General features: G+C 35.2%; 1 protein-coding gene across 1 annotated transcript in view; it reads right to left on the bottom strand.

Annotated features, from left to right (window-relative positions):
- Positions 1 to 15,935, bottom strand: part of LOC123531811 (natural resistance-associated macrophage protein 2-like) — a 92,105-nt gene that overhangs the window by 75,254 nt on the left and 916 nt on the right. The gene's annotated exons all lie outside the window — the stretch shown is intronic.

The raw sequence follows: 15,935 nt of genomic DNA, 5'->3' as shown, positions 1-15,935 counted from the left end.
TATAGTATAGTAACAAAAAAAACAAAGTCCCATAACTCTGCAAATTTTTTTTCTGAAAGAACCTAACATGCCCCATGCACAACTACTGTGGTTACTGATCACTTGTGTGAAGTTTCATTAAATTGTGTCAAGGGGATGAGGAGAGATGGTGCGCACAAGATTGTGTCTATGTATATAGTATAGTAACAAAAAAACAAAGTCCCATAACTCTGCAAATTTTTTTTCTAAAAGAACCTAACATGCCCCATGCAGAACTACTGTTGGTACTGATCACTTGTGTGAAGTTTCATTAAATTGTGTCAAGGGGATGAGGAGAGATGGTGCGCACAAGATTGTGTCTATGTATATAGTATAGTAACAAAAAAACAAAGTCCCATAACTCTGCAAATTTTTTTTCATGCCCCATGCAGAACTACTGTTGGTACTGATCACTTGTGTGAAGTTTCATTAAATTGTGTCAAGGGGATGAGGAGAGATGGTGCGCACAAGATTGTGTCTATGTATACAGTATAGTAACAAAAAAACAAACTCAAAGTCCCATAACTCTGCAAATTTTTTTTCTAAAAGAACCTAACATGCTCCATGCACAACTACTGTTGGTACTGATCACTTGTGTGATGTTTCATTAAATTCTGTCAAGGGGATAAGGAAGGATGGTGCGCACAAGATTGCGTCTACGGACAGACGGCCAATCGGACAACCTGAAACCAGTATACCCCCCCTTACAACTTTGTTGTCGGGGGGTACAATAATAGATAGCCGAACTGCCATCATTGTAATTGCATTGAAGACAGTCATTTCTTCACTAATTGCAGTTATTTATCAGCTGTTTGGAAGATCGTTATAATAATAATAATAATAATAAATTCTTTATTTAAAGAGGGTAAAACTCATTCAGTTTCATACATAACATACAAATCTTATTTTCAATGAGGCCCTCTAACAAACATAAAACCATTTACTCATACAAATGAAAATGTCACAGTCATTCCATAGAGCAGACTTGTAAAGAAGAAAAACACATGTTAACAGTCATATAACAGAACTCTACACTGTATTGATTAAAAGAAAGTTTCTAAGTTCATGAAGCACTTAGTAAATGTGGTTTAAATAAATCTGTGAAAAATATGAATAACAAAATATTTGTCAAGAAAGAAAGATTTGAAGTTGTAGGAGAAACTCCCTGAACATCTGTTAGAAAGGTACCGAGTGACATTACAAATAGATCTACGAATAAATATACAGTGCATAGAATTTTAAAATATGACTTGAAGCTAACAGCTTATAAAATTTCAATGATGCAGCACTTAAAAGACAATAACATTTCAGCAAGGCTTGCATTTGCAGAGTGGATGATGTCACATAAAGAACTAACAGGCAGTATTTGGTTTAGTGATGAATCACATTTTCATCTTGATGGCTACGTCAATAAGCAAAACATCAGGTTCTGGGGATCCACCAAACCTGACTTTCATGACGAGAAGCTGCTGCATATTCAGAAAGTTAACGTCTGGGCTGCCATGAGTGCATCCAGGATAATCAGGTCATTCTTTTTTGAGGAGAACGGCAAATGTTGTACCGTGACTGCTAAATGATACTTGAAAATTCTGCACAATAAGTTCATTCAAGAACTGATAAAAAAGGGAACAGTGATTGAAAGTTGTTGATTTCAACAAGACAGGCGACCCCCCACACTGCAAATGATGTTTTAAAGTGGTTACAGCAAACATTTGGCACCCGCTTGATTTCTTTGAAAACCGACAAAGTTTGGCCTCCGTATTCGCCAGATCTCAACCCCCTGGACTTTCATCTATGGGGATACTTGTAGGACAATTTTTATTACCTCAAACCAACATCAAATAGAGAGTTAAAAGCCGCTATTTGTTGAGAGATAAAAAAAATTTCAACTGACATACATGCCAACGTCATACGTAACTTTAGAGAGCGGATTGAACTGGTCAGGCAAAATAATGGTCACTTAGAAATTGTAAGTAAATAATCAAGAAACTTGTGTAATACTATTGTACTCTTTCAAATGAGATATAATTTGCTTGTGTGTGACTCTTCTGTGGAAAGTTATAAGCATTTATTTTAAGTGGATATATATATTCTACGACACCCTGTAAATTACTATTCTTAATAAGCAAATTCAATGAATTGGTATCCCCCGCCGAATGGGTTTGTAGTGAGGAATGGCAAAGAAATATATCCGGCAAAAAGTTAAGGATGTTACTAAGAAGCAAATAATTTCATTAGTCAGGATCAATGTAACAGAAGACAAATGTTTTAAGTGTACATATTAAATGTATGTTAGGTTGATCCTGATTAATGAAATCATTTTGAACGGAATATGTTTACTGTAATAAGTTTAGCTTTTAGAATTATATGGAGTTATTTGATTTGAAATGTGAGCTTGAAGTGTAACTAGAATGAAATATTGTATCTGAGTAGTTTGTCACCAACATGCACATTTGAACTTAAAAGAACAGATGTCCTTAAGAGAGCACAATCAAGTAAGAAATCTGGAACGTGAGTGGTGGCGGGGTGGAGTGGTGGGTCTGGTTACAACTTCAGTTACAACTGTGTGTGTGGTGGAGGGTGGAGGGGAGCACAACCAGATGAGGGTACAAAACTTCACATGTTGATAATAACAAGAGGACCATGATGGTCCTGAATCGCTCACCTCTTCCCACATGACCCAGTTTTGAACCGAGTATGACGTTGTTTTTTCTATTACTTGACATAGTGACCTAGTTTTTGAGCTCATGTGACCCAATTTTGAACCTGACCTAGATATCATCAAGATAAAGATTCTGACCAATTTTCATGAAGATCCATTGAAAAATATGGCCTCTAGAGAGGTCACAAGGTTTTTTTATTATTTGACCTACTGACCTAGTTATTGACCGCACGTGACCCAGTTTCGAACCTAGATATCATCAAGGTGAACATTCTGACCAATTTTCATGAAGATCCATTTGAAAGTATGGCCTCTAGAGCGGTCACAAGGATTTTCTATTTTTAGACCTACTGACCTAGTTTTTGACCGCAGTTGACCCAGTTTCAAACTTGACCTAGATATCATCAAGATAAACATTCAGACCAACTTTCATACAGATCCCATGAAAAATATGGCCTCTAGAGAGGTCACAAGGTTTTTTTATTATTTGACCTACTGACCTAGTTATTGACCGCACGTGACCCAGTTTCAAACTTGAACTAGATATCATCATAGTGAACATTCTGACCAATTTTCATGAAGATCCATTTGAAAGTATGGCCTCTAGAGAGGTCACAAGGTTTTTCTATTTTTAGACCTACTGGCCTAGATTTTGACCACAGTTGACCCAGTTTCGAATTTGACCTAGATATCATCAAGATGAACATTCTGACCAACTTTCATACAGATCCCATGAAAAATACAGCCTCTAGAGAGGTCACAAGGTTTTTTTTTTTTATTTGACCTACTGACCTAGTTATTGACCGCACGTGTCCCAGTTTCGAACCTGACCTAGATATCATCAAGGTGAACATTCTGACCAATTTCCATGAAGATCCATTCGAAAGTATGGCCTTTAGAGAGGTCACAAGGTTTTTCTATTTTTAGATCTACTGACCTAGTTTTTGACCGCACGTGACCCAGTTTCAAACTTGACCTAGATATCATCAAGGTGAACATCTAGACCAACTTTCATACAGATATCATGAAAAATATGGCCTCTAGAGAGGTCACAAGGTTTTTCTATTATTTGACCTTATGACTTAGTTTTTGACGGCACGTGACCCAGTTTCGAACTTGACCTAGATATCATCAAGTTGAACATTTTGACCAATTTTCATGAAGATCTTGTGAAAAATATGGCCTCTAGAGAGGTCACAAGGTTTTTCTATTTTTAGACTTACTGACCTAGTTTTTGACCGCACGTGACCCAGTTTCAAAACTTGACCTAGATATCATCAAGGTGAACATTCTGACCAATTTTCATAAAGACCCCATGAAAAATGTGACCTCTAGAGTGGTCACAAGCAAAAGTTTACGGACGGCCGGACTGACGGACGGACGACAGACGCTGCGCGATCACAAAAGCTCACCTTGTCACTTTGTGACAGGTGAGCTACAAATTGATGGAAAATGAAAAATGAAAACAAAAATTGCTGGGGAGGCGGCGGGGTGGGGGGCGGGGGTGACTGGGTGGTTTATTTATTTGTGTGTGCACTACCACATTAGGGTGATCTAAATTCAATTTAAGTTTCATAGTTCTAGGTCAAATATGTCACAAGTTATGAAGCAGAAATTGCCATATTTATAATACCTTATATAACTAACACTAGAAACTTCTAAGGGCCATAACTATTGTTATTTGGGCAATCTGACTGAAACTTGACGGGCCCCATTTCCACATAGTGGTGAACATGTATATGAAGTTTTATTTAAATATTCCCAACCGCTTCCTAGATATGGCTCCAGAGGGACGGACAGATGGACGGACAAAGCCAAACTATATCCCTCCACCTTCAGTGGGGGATAAGAAATTTCTGAATGCATTAGAATACTATTGCCAAAGAAACAATATGTAATGCTTATCATTTTGTTTGAAGCATATAAACCCTCTTCTATATTACTAATCATACAAATCTGTATGTTATATTGTGAACTTCATTTGATGTTATATTGTGGACTTTGTTAATAACTATGCTGTTTATGAATAAATTTGAAAAAGAAAAAAATCCTAGCTTATTCAACTTGGCATGTCAGCAAGGCCTAAAGCCTTATTCAGTATTCACCCTACTTCTCCAGATAGCTTATTCTCAGATATGATATCTTACAGTTGCCATGCCTTAAGCAACAGTAGAAAGTTTAATCACACTGTCCATTTAGACAAGTAAGGCCTTCACCCTGAACTTGTGGCTGCTAATGTAGTATTTCTGATTCTGGACCTGCTATACTACCCTCAAATTAAGACCTTTAGAAATATATACATGTAGGGACTGGACCTTGAAAATTAAAGCCGTATTTCAGAAATTTGGCCAAAAATGTGCTTGCTTGAGTCCAAAGTAAATAAACCTAATATTTCCAAAGTTTGCTCAGTTTCATGTAGAACTGGTACTTTAATTACCATTTTAGCTGCTATAATGCATTCTGCATGGGATGAAATGGTTTTCATCATTATGCAGTCCAATGATGGCGAGTTTTGTATATAAAGAAAAAAATAATAAAGGGCCATAACTTCCTGAAAAATCATCCGAATGGAACCCGCTTCACAAATGCACAACTAGATACTAGTGTCTGGGGGTATAATCACATCAGTCACCTTGCAATGTCAAACCGGTTAACTTTCATCCCACATCACAAAGATCTGTCCCTTGCATGTAAAAGGGGAGTACACTCGAAACGCAAAATGTCACTTGGCGATTTAGATCTTTGCACACCGTTCTCTGGTAGATTGTTAATGATGGATTCGATAATCGGACCACGAACATGTTGCAACACTTGACAGTGAAAGACAAAATGTTCCACGGTTTCTTCAGCAACATAGCACAGTTGACATTCGGGATTCACTGCATTTTGGTTGAATCTGGCTCGGTTTGTCTGAAAGACATACGTTCCTATCAGTAGTTTCAACCTAGAAGACATCCTGGATGTTTCAAACGTTGTTGCATATGGAACACACAGTATGGGATGAACTTTCCCAGACTGATATGTACACTTCATGTATTTAAACGACGGATACATTCGCGCTAGATCTTCAATTTGGTTTTTCCATTTGCTTTCAACAATTGTATACAGATATTTCTTCCAACTTTTTATCTATAGGGTTTTCTATATATGTAAATACACTTTCAAGATCGTACAGTGCAAGGAGTGGCGGAATTTGAATAGCCCAAGCACATGATTTACCATTTTTACAGTTAGTTGCCATATAAGAACTTGCTTCTCAATGCTGTCCTCACTTTGATTACACAAAATGTTAAAAAGGCTTAAAACTGTAAGATGAAGGGTGGCTTGTACTGGAAGCAGTCCCAACAGGATGTATACTGACGGATAAGCTGCATTATCCAGTAGTGACAAAACTTGCTCTAAGGTCTTCTTTTGAAATAATTCAAGTTTATCTACAAGCTTTTGTGGTGGTATTAGCAATTCCATTCCATATAGCAAAACTGGTTCTATATAAATGAATTGTAGTTACTGGGTCAAGTCCATTTTCACTGTGAAGCCCTGTTCCGAACAAAGTGTACAGTGCCCTCCTTGCCTTAGCCAAGTTGCTGCTCACATTGACTTCTGCATTTTCTGTCACCGAAGGTGTTCTTGTGATTCCCAAATGTTGTGATGAATTCACGTTCCTTGACTGTTCACTACCCAGTTTGAAGTTTTAGCTCCCACTGCTTGATTTTTTTGAGTTCTTCAATTCAATGGATACAGTTTTTAATAGACGGTTGTATAAAAGAGATATTGTTCTTCATTTGCAAAGTTGCTGGTGATGTTTATCAGCAGTTGTGTTTCATACTCTATGTTACTCATTCAACATATGTTGTCAGCACATGCACAATTGTTTGAAGTCATAGCACCGATTTCTCCCCCAAGGCTCGTTAGCTCTAACTGGTTCAGTAAGGGATTTACATAAATTTTATATAGGTCGGTGGAGAATTCATCCTCGTCGTACACCTTGGGAAATCTGGAATCCTTCACTTGTGAGATTTTTTAACTTCCCCACCCTGGAAGTATTTTCATGTAGCGATTTTACAAGGTAGCCAGTGTAGATTGTCTACTCTGGCATGATAAAGCCTTCTCATTAAGTGGGTATGGCAGACAAAATCAAACGCCACTTTTGCATCTAACAGATAGCCTGAACCCAAAACACAGCACAAGTGATTACTTTCCCTTGGAGCGTACGGCGTTGAAAGACCTTGGTGTTGCCAAACAGAATATTTGGCTATGGTCCCGATTTACATCATGTAGCTAGAGACTGATTCCACCATGATAATATAATTGCCAAATAAATTGGTGTTTTTGGGCCTTACTAAATATCCATTAAGTATACAACAGAGTGAACAGATAGAAATTTCATGGAAAATATGTTTTAGAAAAAAATGATGTTCTATAAATGTTTTATAAAAAAAAAAAGCAGGATTTGAAAAATCTTAGCACATTGAGCATAAATAATGAGAGAAAAAATGTAAAGCACTTTTCATGTTAAGTGTCAAAACAGGACATTTGTGGTAATATGTATATCTCGGTAATTGGTATACAAGGTATATAATAATATATATTTGTAACCACTGTTTCATGCTATACATAACTTAATTTATGTTAATTTGTTGAAATCTCTCCGACAATGAATAAATTTTGATTTGATTTGATTTGAATTTATAGTGACCTTGAATGTTCATGAAAATCCCTGTTACGGATAAGGTTAATAGAGGTCCGGTTACCAAACCACTAGTCCAACTAATTGTACGGGAATCTCGATATTGTGATAACTTTTGCATCTAGGTCAGTATCTCTCCTCCATGTACAACATAGGAAGAACCTTTTCTGTGTTGAACTGTCCGCGACGATTCTACATGGCAATTTTTAAATTGCACTTTAACTATTAAAAAACAAAAATATTAGTGAAATTTTAAGATACCTGGAAAGAATATCCATTTTTTCCTTCCATTCAATTGATGTTTAAGTGAATAAATGGCAAAACACAGGTTTGTCAGTGTTTTATTACTTTTAAACAACGCACCCTGAAGTCTACACATATTTTACATGGCTCTGATTTGTGTCACATGATTGATAACGACCAGCCGTGTACTGAGTGTAATGGTGGACATGTAAATACAGCGGGGTAGCCAAAATGAAACATTATAGAGTTTACGCATTACTAACGTGTTTTACTGTTATATTTAAACCATAAAATGATTCAATTTTATTTTGCTTTATGGTTTCATCATTTAAGTATATTGACTGATCGTGTTTTTACCTAAATCTACATTCACCACAGAAAATGTCTTTACTGGTTTTGACGTAAAGAGGGGATTCTACCCTATCACGAAAATATCTCAGAATCAGTTCTGACGTCAAATTATTTGGACTATCGGACCACTAGCCTCTTCCTTCTGTTCTTTTCTGTAAAGAAGTGGCTATTCTTACGGTCCCGTAGGAATAGCCTCGCAGGCTATTCTTACGGCTCTCCCGTACGAATAATGAAAAGCCTGCAGGTGGTTATTCCTACGGCAGTTTTGTATTACAATACATTGTTATGAAGTCATTCAACTGATATATTTTCAACCGATTTCGGAAATGGCTTGTATAATTAAACGTCAAGTATAAAACTAAATTAGAGGGCAATAAACATGGTCTGTGTGGTAAGAGATTTGTACTGTTGTGAAAAATTTGGATGTATATACACAAAATATGGATTAATAATTCTCTAACTGGTTTAGTTGAAAACACTTGGTCAATATTTTTTAAAGTTTCAATATCAATGACGTACATTGTATTTACATCTACAGCTGTACAACCAATAATCGTTTTCTGTTTGTTTGTTTTGGCTTTAACGCCGTTTTTCAACAGTATTTCAGTCATGTAACGGCGGGCAGTTAACCTAACCAGTGTTCCTGGATTCTGTACCAGTACAAACCTGTTCTCCGCAAGTAACTGCCAACTTCCCCACATGAATTATCTGAGGTGGAGGACGACTGTAATTGTTTGCTGATTTATTTAGAAGACAAATTCAGTTAAATAAGTATTTTACACTTAATTTTCATAAATTCATTTTATTAAAAATGTACGTTTAAGTAACAAATGGAAGTAATAAAATGCAATAAAATGTGTTATGCTAGGGGAAATCACTTCACTTTTTTGTCTTCTCTGGATTTCCTTACCGGAAACGTAAAGACGTTGGGTGAAATTATATCAGTAAAATGAATTCAGTATGATGTACTATAACACAAAACTGCCGTAGGAATAACCACCTGCGGGCTTTTCATAATTCGTACAGGAGAGCCGTAGGAATAGACCCCTGCGGGCTACGGGACCATAATACCTTAATACCTTGATACCTTGATCTTCGGGCGGTAATATTAGCTGTGCTTTCCTGGCCCCTCTTGTGAAGAATCTTCTGAGTATATCTCAAAACTAATTGTTACTTAAATATTAATGAACTCTGCGTGCGCACTTTATAGTCATACTAAAGTCAATAACAACTTGGCACAAATTTCTTTGGATTCCAATTATCATTGTTCAGCAGCGATTTAAACACATTTACTGACTCAGCATTCACAGTTCTTGCACTTAAAGCATTCCAGTAAAAAATGGATCTCTGACTAAATGAGTTAAGCCTTATGTTATGGCGGCACTTTTTCTTCATGAATTTTAAGTGATGTCCTCGAAGACCACCCACAGATAAATTGAACATTCTGTCCCAATTCATATCGTCAAATTTATGAACTGATTTAAATATCTGTATAACGTCAGCTCGATCACGTCTGTATTCTAATGTTACAAGACCCAGATTCCTCAACCTCTGTTCATATGACAAATGTGAAATATCATAAACCAACCTGGTTGCTCTGCGTTGTACGTCTTCAATTTTTCTAATATCTTTTTTCAAAAATGGTGACCACACACTGGATCCATATTCTAAAACTGGTCTAACTAGAGATTTGTATAATGTGAGAAACATGTCCCTGTCCATATACTCAAATGACCTATGTATAATCCCAAGGGTTCTTTGTGCTTTATTAGTAATGTTGATAATATGTTGTTCAAAGTTCAAGCCCTCATCAAAAGTTACACCTAAATCTTTCTCAGATTGTACTGGATCTACATACACATAATTTCCATCAGAATCAGGCATTGTATATCTGTAATGCTCATTACTATTTCCAATATGCAGAACTTTGCACTTCTTTGCATTAAACAAAAGTTTCCATTCCAAACTCCAATTACATAGGCTGTCCAAATCTGACTGTAAACTTTCACAATGTCTCATGTCTGAAACACCAGAATAAATTTTGGTATCATCAGCAAAAATCTTCACAAGACCCTTCACTACATCTGGTAAATCATTGATGAAGCACAAAAACAGAACTGGGCCGAGCACGCTGCCCTGCGGAACACCACTTATGACTTTCGACCATGTTGAAACGGATGAACCTATCCTAACACACTGTAGTCTGTCTGACAGGAAACTGCTAATCCACTTTAGTGCTAGACCCCTTATGCCTAAATTGTGAAGTTTAAAAAGAAACGATCATGAGGCACGCTGTCAAAAGCCTTGCTGAAATCTAAATAGATGACATCAATTGGAGTACCCTTATCTATAACATTCATCCAAAATTTCAAGTAACTGAATAGTGCAAGACCTACCAGGTCTAAAACCGTACTGATCAGATGATAGAAGCTTGAATTTCGTCAAATGATCCATCAGACTGTTTCTAACTACAGTTTCACATATTTTACAAACTACAGAAGTCAGACTAACTGGTTGATAATTTGAAGGGTCCTTTTTACAACCTTTCTTGAAGATGGGCACAATTATAGCTCTTTTCCAGTCACCAGGAATAGTTCCTTCATTTAATGATTTAATAAATATCTTGTACAATGCGTAGTAAATCACATCCTTAGTTTCAAACAAAACTTTTGGGTGAATATTGTCAGGTCCAGGAGATTTTTCTGGGTTTAATAATTTCAAAGTTTTTAATACAACCTGTGGAGTAATGCTAAACTCACTAATAACATTCTGATTATTATCAACAGGCAAGTCCGTGTCCAAAGGCTCAGTTCTAACAAAGACACTTAGAATGAATTCAAAACCTCCACCTTCTCCTTATCTGACTTTGCCAAAGTCCCATCCCTTCCTGTAAGAACGCCTATGTTTTCTTTAGTTTTTCTTTTAGAGTTAACGTATTTCCAGAAAGACTTAGAATTCTGCTTTGATTCCAATGCCACTTTCTGCCCATAACTTTTTTTAGATTTTCTTATAACAACTGTACATTCATCCCTATATTGCGCATATCTAATATAAGCTTGCCTTGAACGTGAATATTTATATTTCTTCCAAGCTTTATTTTTCTTACTGATTGCCATTTTAGCATGTCTATCCAACCAGAGCGGACTATCCTTTTTATTACCTCCATAGACTTTTGCGGGAACATATTTGGAAACAGCATCGTTCAAGGTATTTTTAAAAGTCTCCCACATATCATTTACACATTGATCTTGAAGCACTTGTTCCCAGTCAACATCACTTAAAATGTTTCTCAAACCATCATAGTCCCCCTTGAAGAACTGATACTTAGAGGTAAAATCCTGAGGTTTTTCATGAAAAAGATTTAATTCACAACTAATTACAGAATGGTCACTTTTTCCAATGGGTGAATTAATTTTTAGCGAGTCCTCAACAACTAAAGTCTCCTCCTTAGTAAAAAGCAGATCAATGCAACTCGGTAACTGACCTTCCCTAAATCGAGTGTCCTTTCTGACATGTTGAAACAAAAAATTATCAAGAGTACACTCAAAAAACTTTGAAGCAATAGAGCCCTGAGCATAATTACACCCATTTTTCAACCAGTCAATATCTCTAAAATTAAAGTCTCCCATTATCAGGTAGTGGCTGTATTTCAGTTTACAAGATTCCCTTATCAATTTAATTAACTTAAGATTATTCTCCTGTGTAGAAGAAGGACTTCTATAAATCATACCAATAAGAACAGAGTTACCATTGGATACTTCAATGTCACACCATACATTCTCTGAAAAATTTATTTTCTCTAATAAAGTCACTCTGTTTGCTTTCAAGTCTTTGTGAATTAAGATTATTACCCCCCCTGCCATCACATGATGCAGGACTAAAAAGATCATAATTCCTAAATTTCAAGTTAAAGAAAGTCTCTTTACATCCTGGAGCTTTGGAAGATTTTGGAAAAACTTCACACAAACCCATGACATGTGGTTTTTCAGTTTCTAGAAATGCTTCAAGTTCCGCAACTTTGTTTGATAAACAGTCCACATTTGTAAAACAAACCTTAAAAACTTGTGAAGAAAAAACAGTGTTATCTGTAGATATGTCTGAAGAAATACTTATGTTTTCAACATCAGATAAGATACCTGAATTGCTCAAATTATCAGCCTCAGATAAAATACTAGAATTTGTGTCTCTATTACTAGAATTAGTGTCTGACAAATAAACGTCTGAACTTAAAGAACCCTCTTGATTGCTTACATCATCATTATCAAATAAACTATTGGTAAATGAACTATCTGTACCTCCAGATTTGTTCTTGAAATAGCAACTTGAACTGTTTTTAACACTTCCAACTGGAAAATTAACTATAAACGTATTTACAGTACTGTTACTCTTTTCAATCTGTCCTAAATCCTTACGTCCCCCACACCCCGAGGAGGAGCGGCTCCCGTCAATTCTACAATTTTGTCACGCCGGATTGCCCAATTCTTACCAGGATTGTCTTTTCTAACTCTTTCCAGTTCTTTTCTAAGGGCCTTATTTGCCTCCCTTTGCTTTTTAGTAAGATCCCTACCTATTCCAACTTTTTTATACCTTTCACTGGATTTTAACTTGTAAGCATTTTTCAAAATTAATCCACAACTGCTTCTATTATCTACAGTAACCCGAAGGGGCCTATCATTCCTAGATGCAGCATCAAACCTTCCAAGCCTTGTAATATCTGACATATAATCAACAGCATCTACCTGCAGCTGATTCTCACATGGTAGCAAGACGTTTTGACCCCTTGACATTTTGACCCCTAATAAAATAAGATGACACCTTGACCCCTTGACACTTTGTCCCCTATTTTCAATTTTTTCATAGTGACACCTTGACCCCTAATTTTTTTTTATTTGCTTGGTTTAAGTGAAAAATTTACATGTTATATGTCAATGTGCAGTATTTATAGTTAGCTTTTACAGTTTTTGTTGAATATTGACAGATATTCTGGCTCAAATTATTTAACATTATTTTAGTGTTTTAAAAGGAACAGACATCAGAAAATAAATACAATTTTAATCACATTATTTGAAGATTTTGACATCACAAGACACATCAAAGAATATGTAAAAAGGCGATAATGATATAATGGTAAGTATAAATGCTGTATTAAAATATAGAATGACTTTGAATCAAAGAAATCATTGATTTCAATTTTATGTAAGTGGGCTAATTTGCAAGTAATTATAAGATAAAGATGGACTCATAGAACATGTCAGTCAGGTAAGTGTAAAATGTTAGCTCTATATCTCTATATTACCATGGTTATATTAATATCTAACTGAGTCAAACTGATATTGTATTTTGTAAATTCATTTGTGTATCTGGACTGCATTGTCTAATTAATGTTCTGTTTACTCATAATAAATTGAATCTGACTTATTCATTTGAGATGTTTGTCGGAATTACACATATTTGGCTATGTTTGATAAGATGTTGGAATGAATGCAATTATTTTCCACTAAGCTATAAATATTATGAGTTGTTGGACAACCCAAGGACATATTTTATCACACAAAGCTGTGTTTATATAATTGTACATTATAACATGTTTTCGATAAAGTAGATTGTTGGAAACCAATTTATAGATGTAGATTTTGCTTAGTGAGTATAATCATTGTTGTAGTGTACATTTTCTTTACTTAAATACACATTAATATAACTGTTCATATAAAGAGCCTCGATTATAAAATGTTACATGTTTTACCTCATGTTTTCATGTATGCCATGAATTGAGAGAATAAAAGAGTTTGAGTTTGTTGCATTAAAAAATGTCAATGATAAATATATGCAAAATGATTTTATAAGATTTAAGTATAATAGTATTGTAGTTATTGCAGTCAGAAATGAATAGATAAAATATCAAGGATGTGTTTGTTGATTTATTAATGTAAATGAATATATATTTTGTGGAGTGTAAAATTTCACTAATAAGATTTGAGCAATTAAAGTCTAACACTTATTATAACAGCATCTTATTTCACGTTTATCAATTTTTTCAATGTATTTTCATAAAAATGATATTTCAATATTAAACTAATTTCAAATATAAAATTATTCAAAAATAACATCAATTACAATTATTCTTAAACAGATTATCAAATTTATCTATCATTTAATTTATTGTTTAAAGGCACACTTGAACTCCATCAATAGGGTGGTGATTGGATTAAAAACTTACTGAGGTGTGATAATTGGATTACACTGCACTGTAAACTGAATTGTGCTCCTAATTACTCTAATCTAGGTACAATACAATAAAGTTTAAAACATGTTACCTAATGGGGTCTCACCTTCACAACATGTAACTAGCAGGTACTGTATATTAATTGAAATGTATCCCATGGTGTTAAAGGTTATCAGGCTAATTTTTTATGAAAATTCCTTAAAATCAAAATGTTTTCTTTATCTAAGTTGAATATATTTAAAGTTCGAAGATAGTGAATTAACTTTACAGAAAATGTGAGCAAAACATTAAAGTGATTTAATTAATCATAATAATTCAATAACCTTACACACATTCATATACTGATAAACTTCTTTGATACAGTCCATCAGTCGTCATGTGAAGGAGCACGGTCTCGCCAAAACTTACCAGGACAGGACAACCGTTCATCAGCTGATAAGCAAGCTACTTGCTCTTCCTTTGCTACCGGGTCGGGACCTCAAGAGAGCGTTCTAACGTCTGAGGGACCGCGCCATGACTAGCTCGCAGACAGTGCGGGATCTCTTCCAATACGTCTGGGACCAGTGGTTGTGCTCAAGTTTGTGGACGGTCGACGAGTGGAGTGTCTACAGGCAGCCTGTACGCATAAATAACGACTGTGAGGGTTGGCACCGGCGCCTCAACCAGAAAGCTGGACGCAGCACGCACCCATTCTACGTGCTAGTTCCACTTCTTCATCAGAAGGAAAGTTGGTATCAATCACTGTTGCTCTTGTCTCTCAACAGGCAGTGATCAGAAACCGTCGTCAAGTGTATGTGTCAATGGACAACAGTATTGGCGAGCTTTGGGACAAGTACGATGACCATGACATCGTGTGTGAAGACTTTCTTGCCCGGGTTGGTGAGATCTATGGCCGTATGTAAATCTAAAACTCAATTAAATTGAAAAAACAGTGCCAATACTTAATAATAGACTGACCAGTGCTCATCATGTAAGTAGTGTACAAAGTGTATTATGTTTTATGTGATGTATTTTTCTTATTTGTGTCATTGTTGTCTTTTGTATAATGTTTAATATTTATGTTGTCTGTTTCATGTAAATAGTGCACAAAGTGTACTTATTCAATGTATTTTATGATTTATGTGATGTATTTTTCATATTTGTGTCATTGTTGTCTTTTGTTTGACTTTTCTGTTTTACAGTATTCTGTCTTTTGTATAATGTTTTATATTTATGTTTTCTGTTTCATGTAAGTAGTTTAGCGTTACTTGTATCTATTTATAAAAATGTACATTTATGAATAAAGTAGTATACCAGTAAATGAGAAGTTTCAAACAGAGAGTTATTTTATTATTTCAATTAGTAAATGAAGTTATTTATATCTAATTACTAACATGATTAGTAATTTCATGTAAATAATTTCTTAGATAACTGCAAACGTTTGTGAAACATCATTGTTAATAATACCAACACTCATAAACCATACTTTGTCACCTACTCATAGCCTGGAACTTGTACAAGTCCATCAATACAGCTTTTATCAATGACTTACATGCACATTAAGAAATTAAACTGCAGAAAAATATACCCCTACTGGTACTGATGATAAACCCGGACAGATGATAAAGTCGAACACCTTGGAAATATTCGATTGCAATCGGTTATTTATAAAATTGAACACACCATCTAATAGTTTCCACTTACAACACCAACTGGTGTAAACAAAAATAAAATTGATAAATATTCTGTATAAATAAATGACTTACATAAAT

This window comes from Mercenaria mercenaria, chromosome 11 (assembly GCF_021730395.1).
Source record: "Mercenaria mercenaria strain notata chromosome 11, MADL_Memer_1, whole genome shotgun sequence".
Classification (NCBI taxonomy): Eukaryota; Metazoa; Mollusca; class Bivalvia; order Venerida; family Veneridae; genus Mercenaria; species Mercenaria mercenaria.
This window is presented reverse-complemented; position numbering and strand designations above follow the sequence as displayed.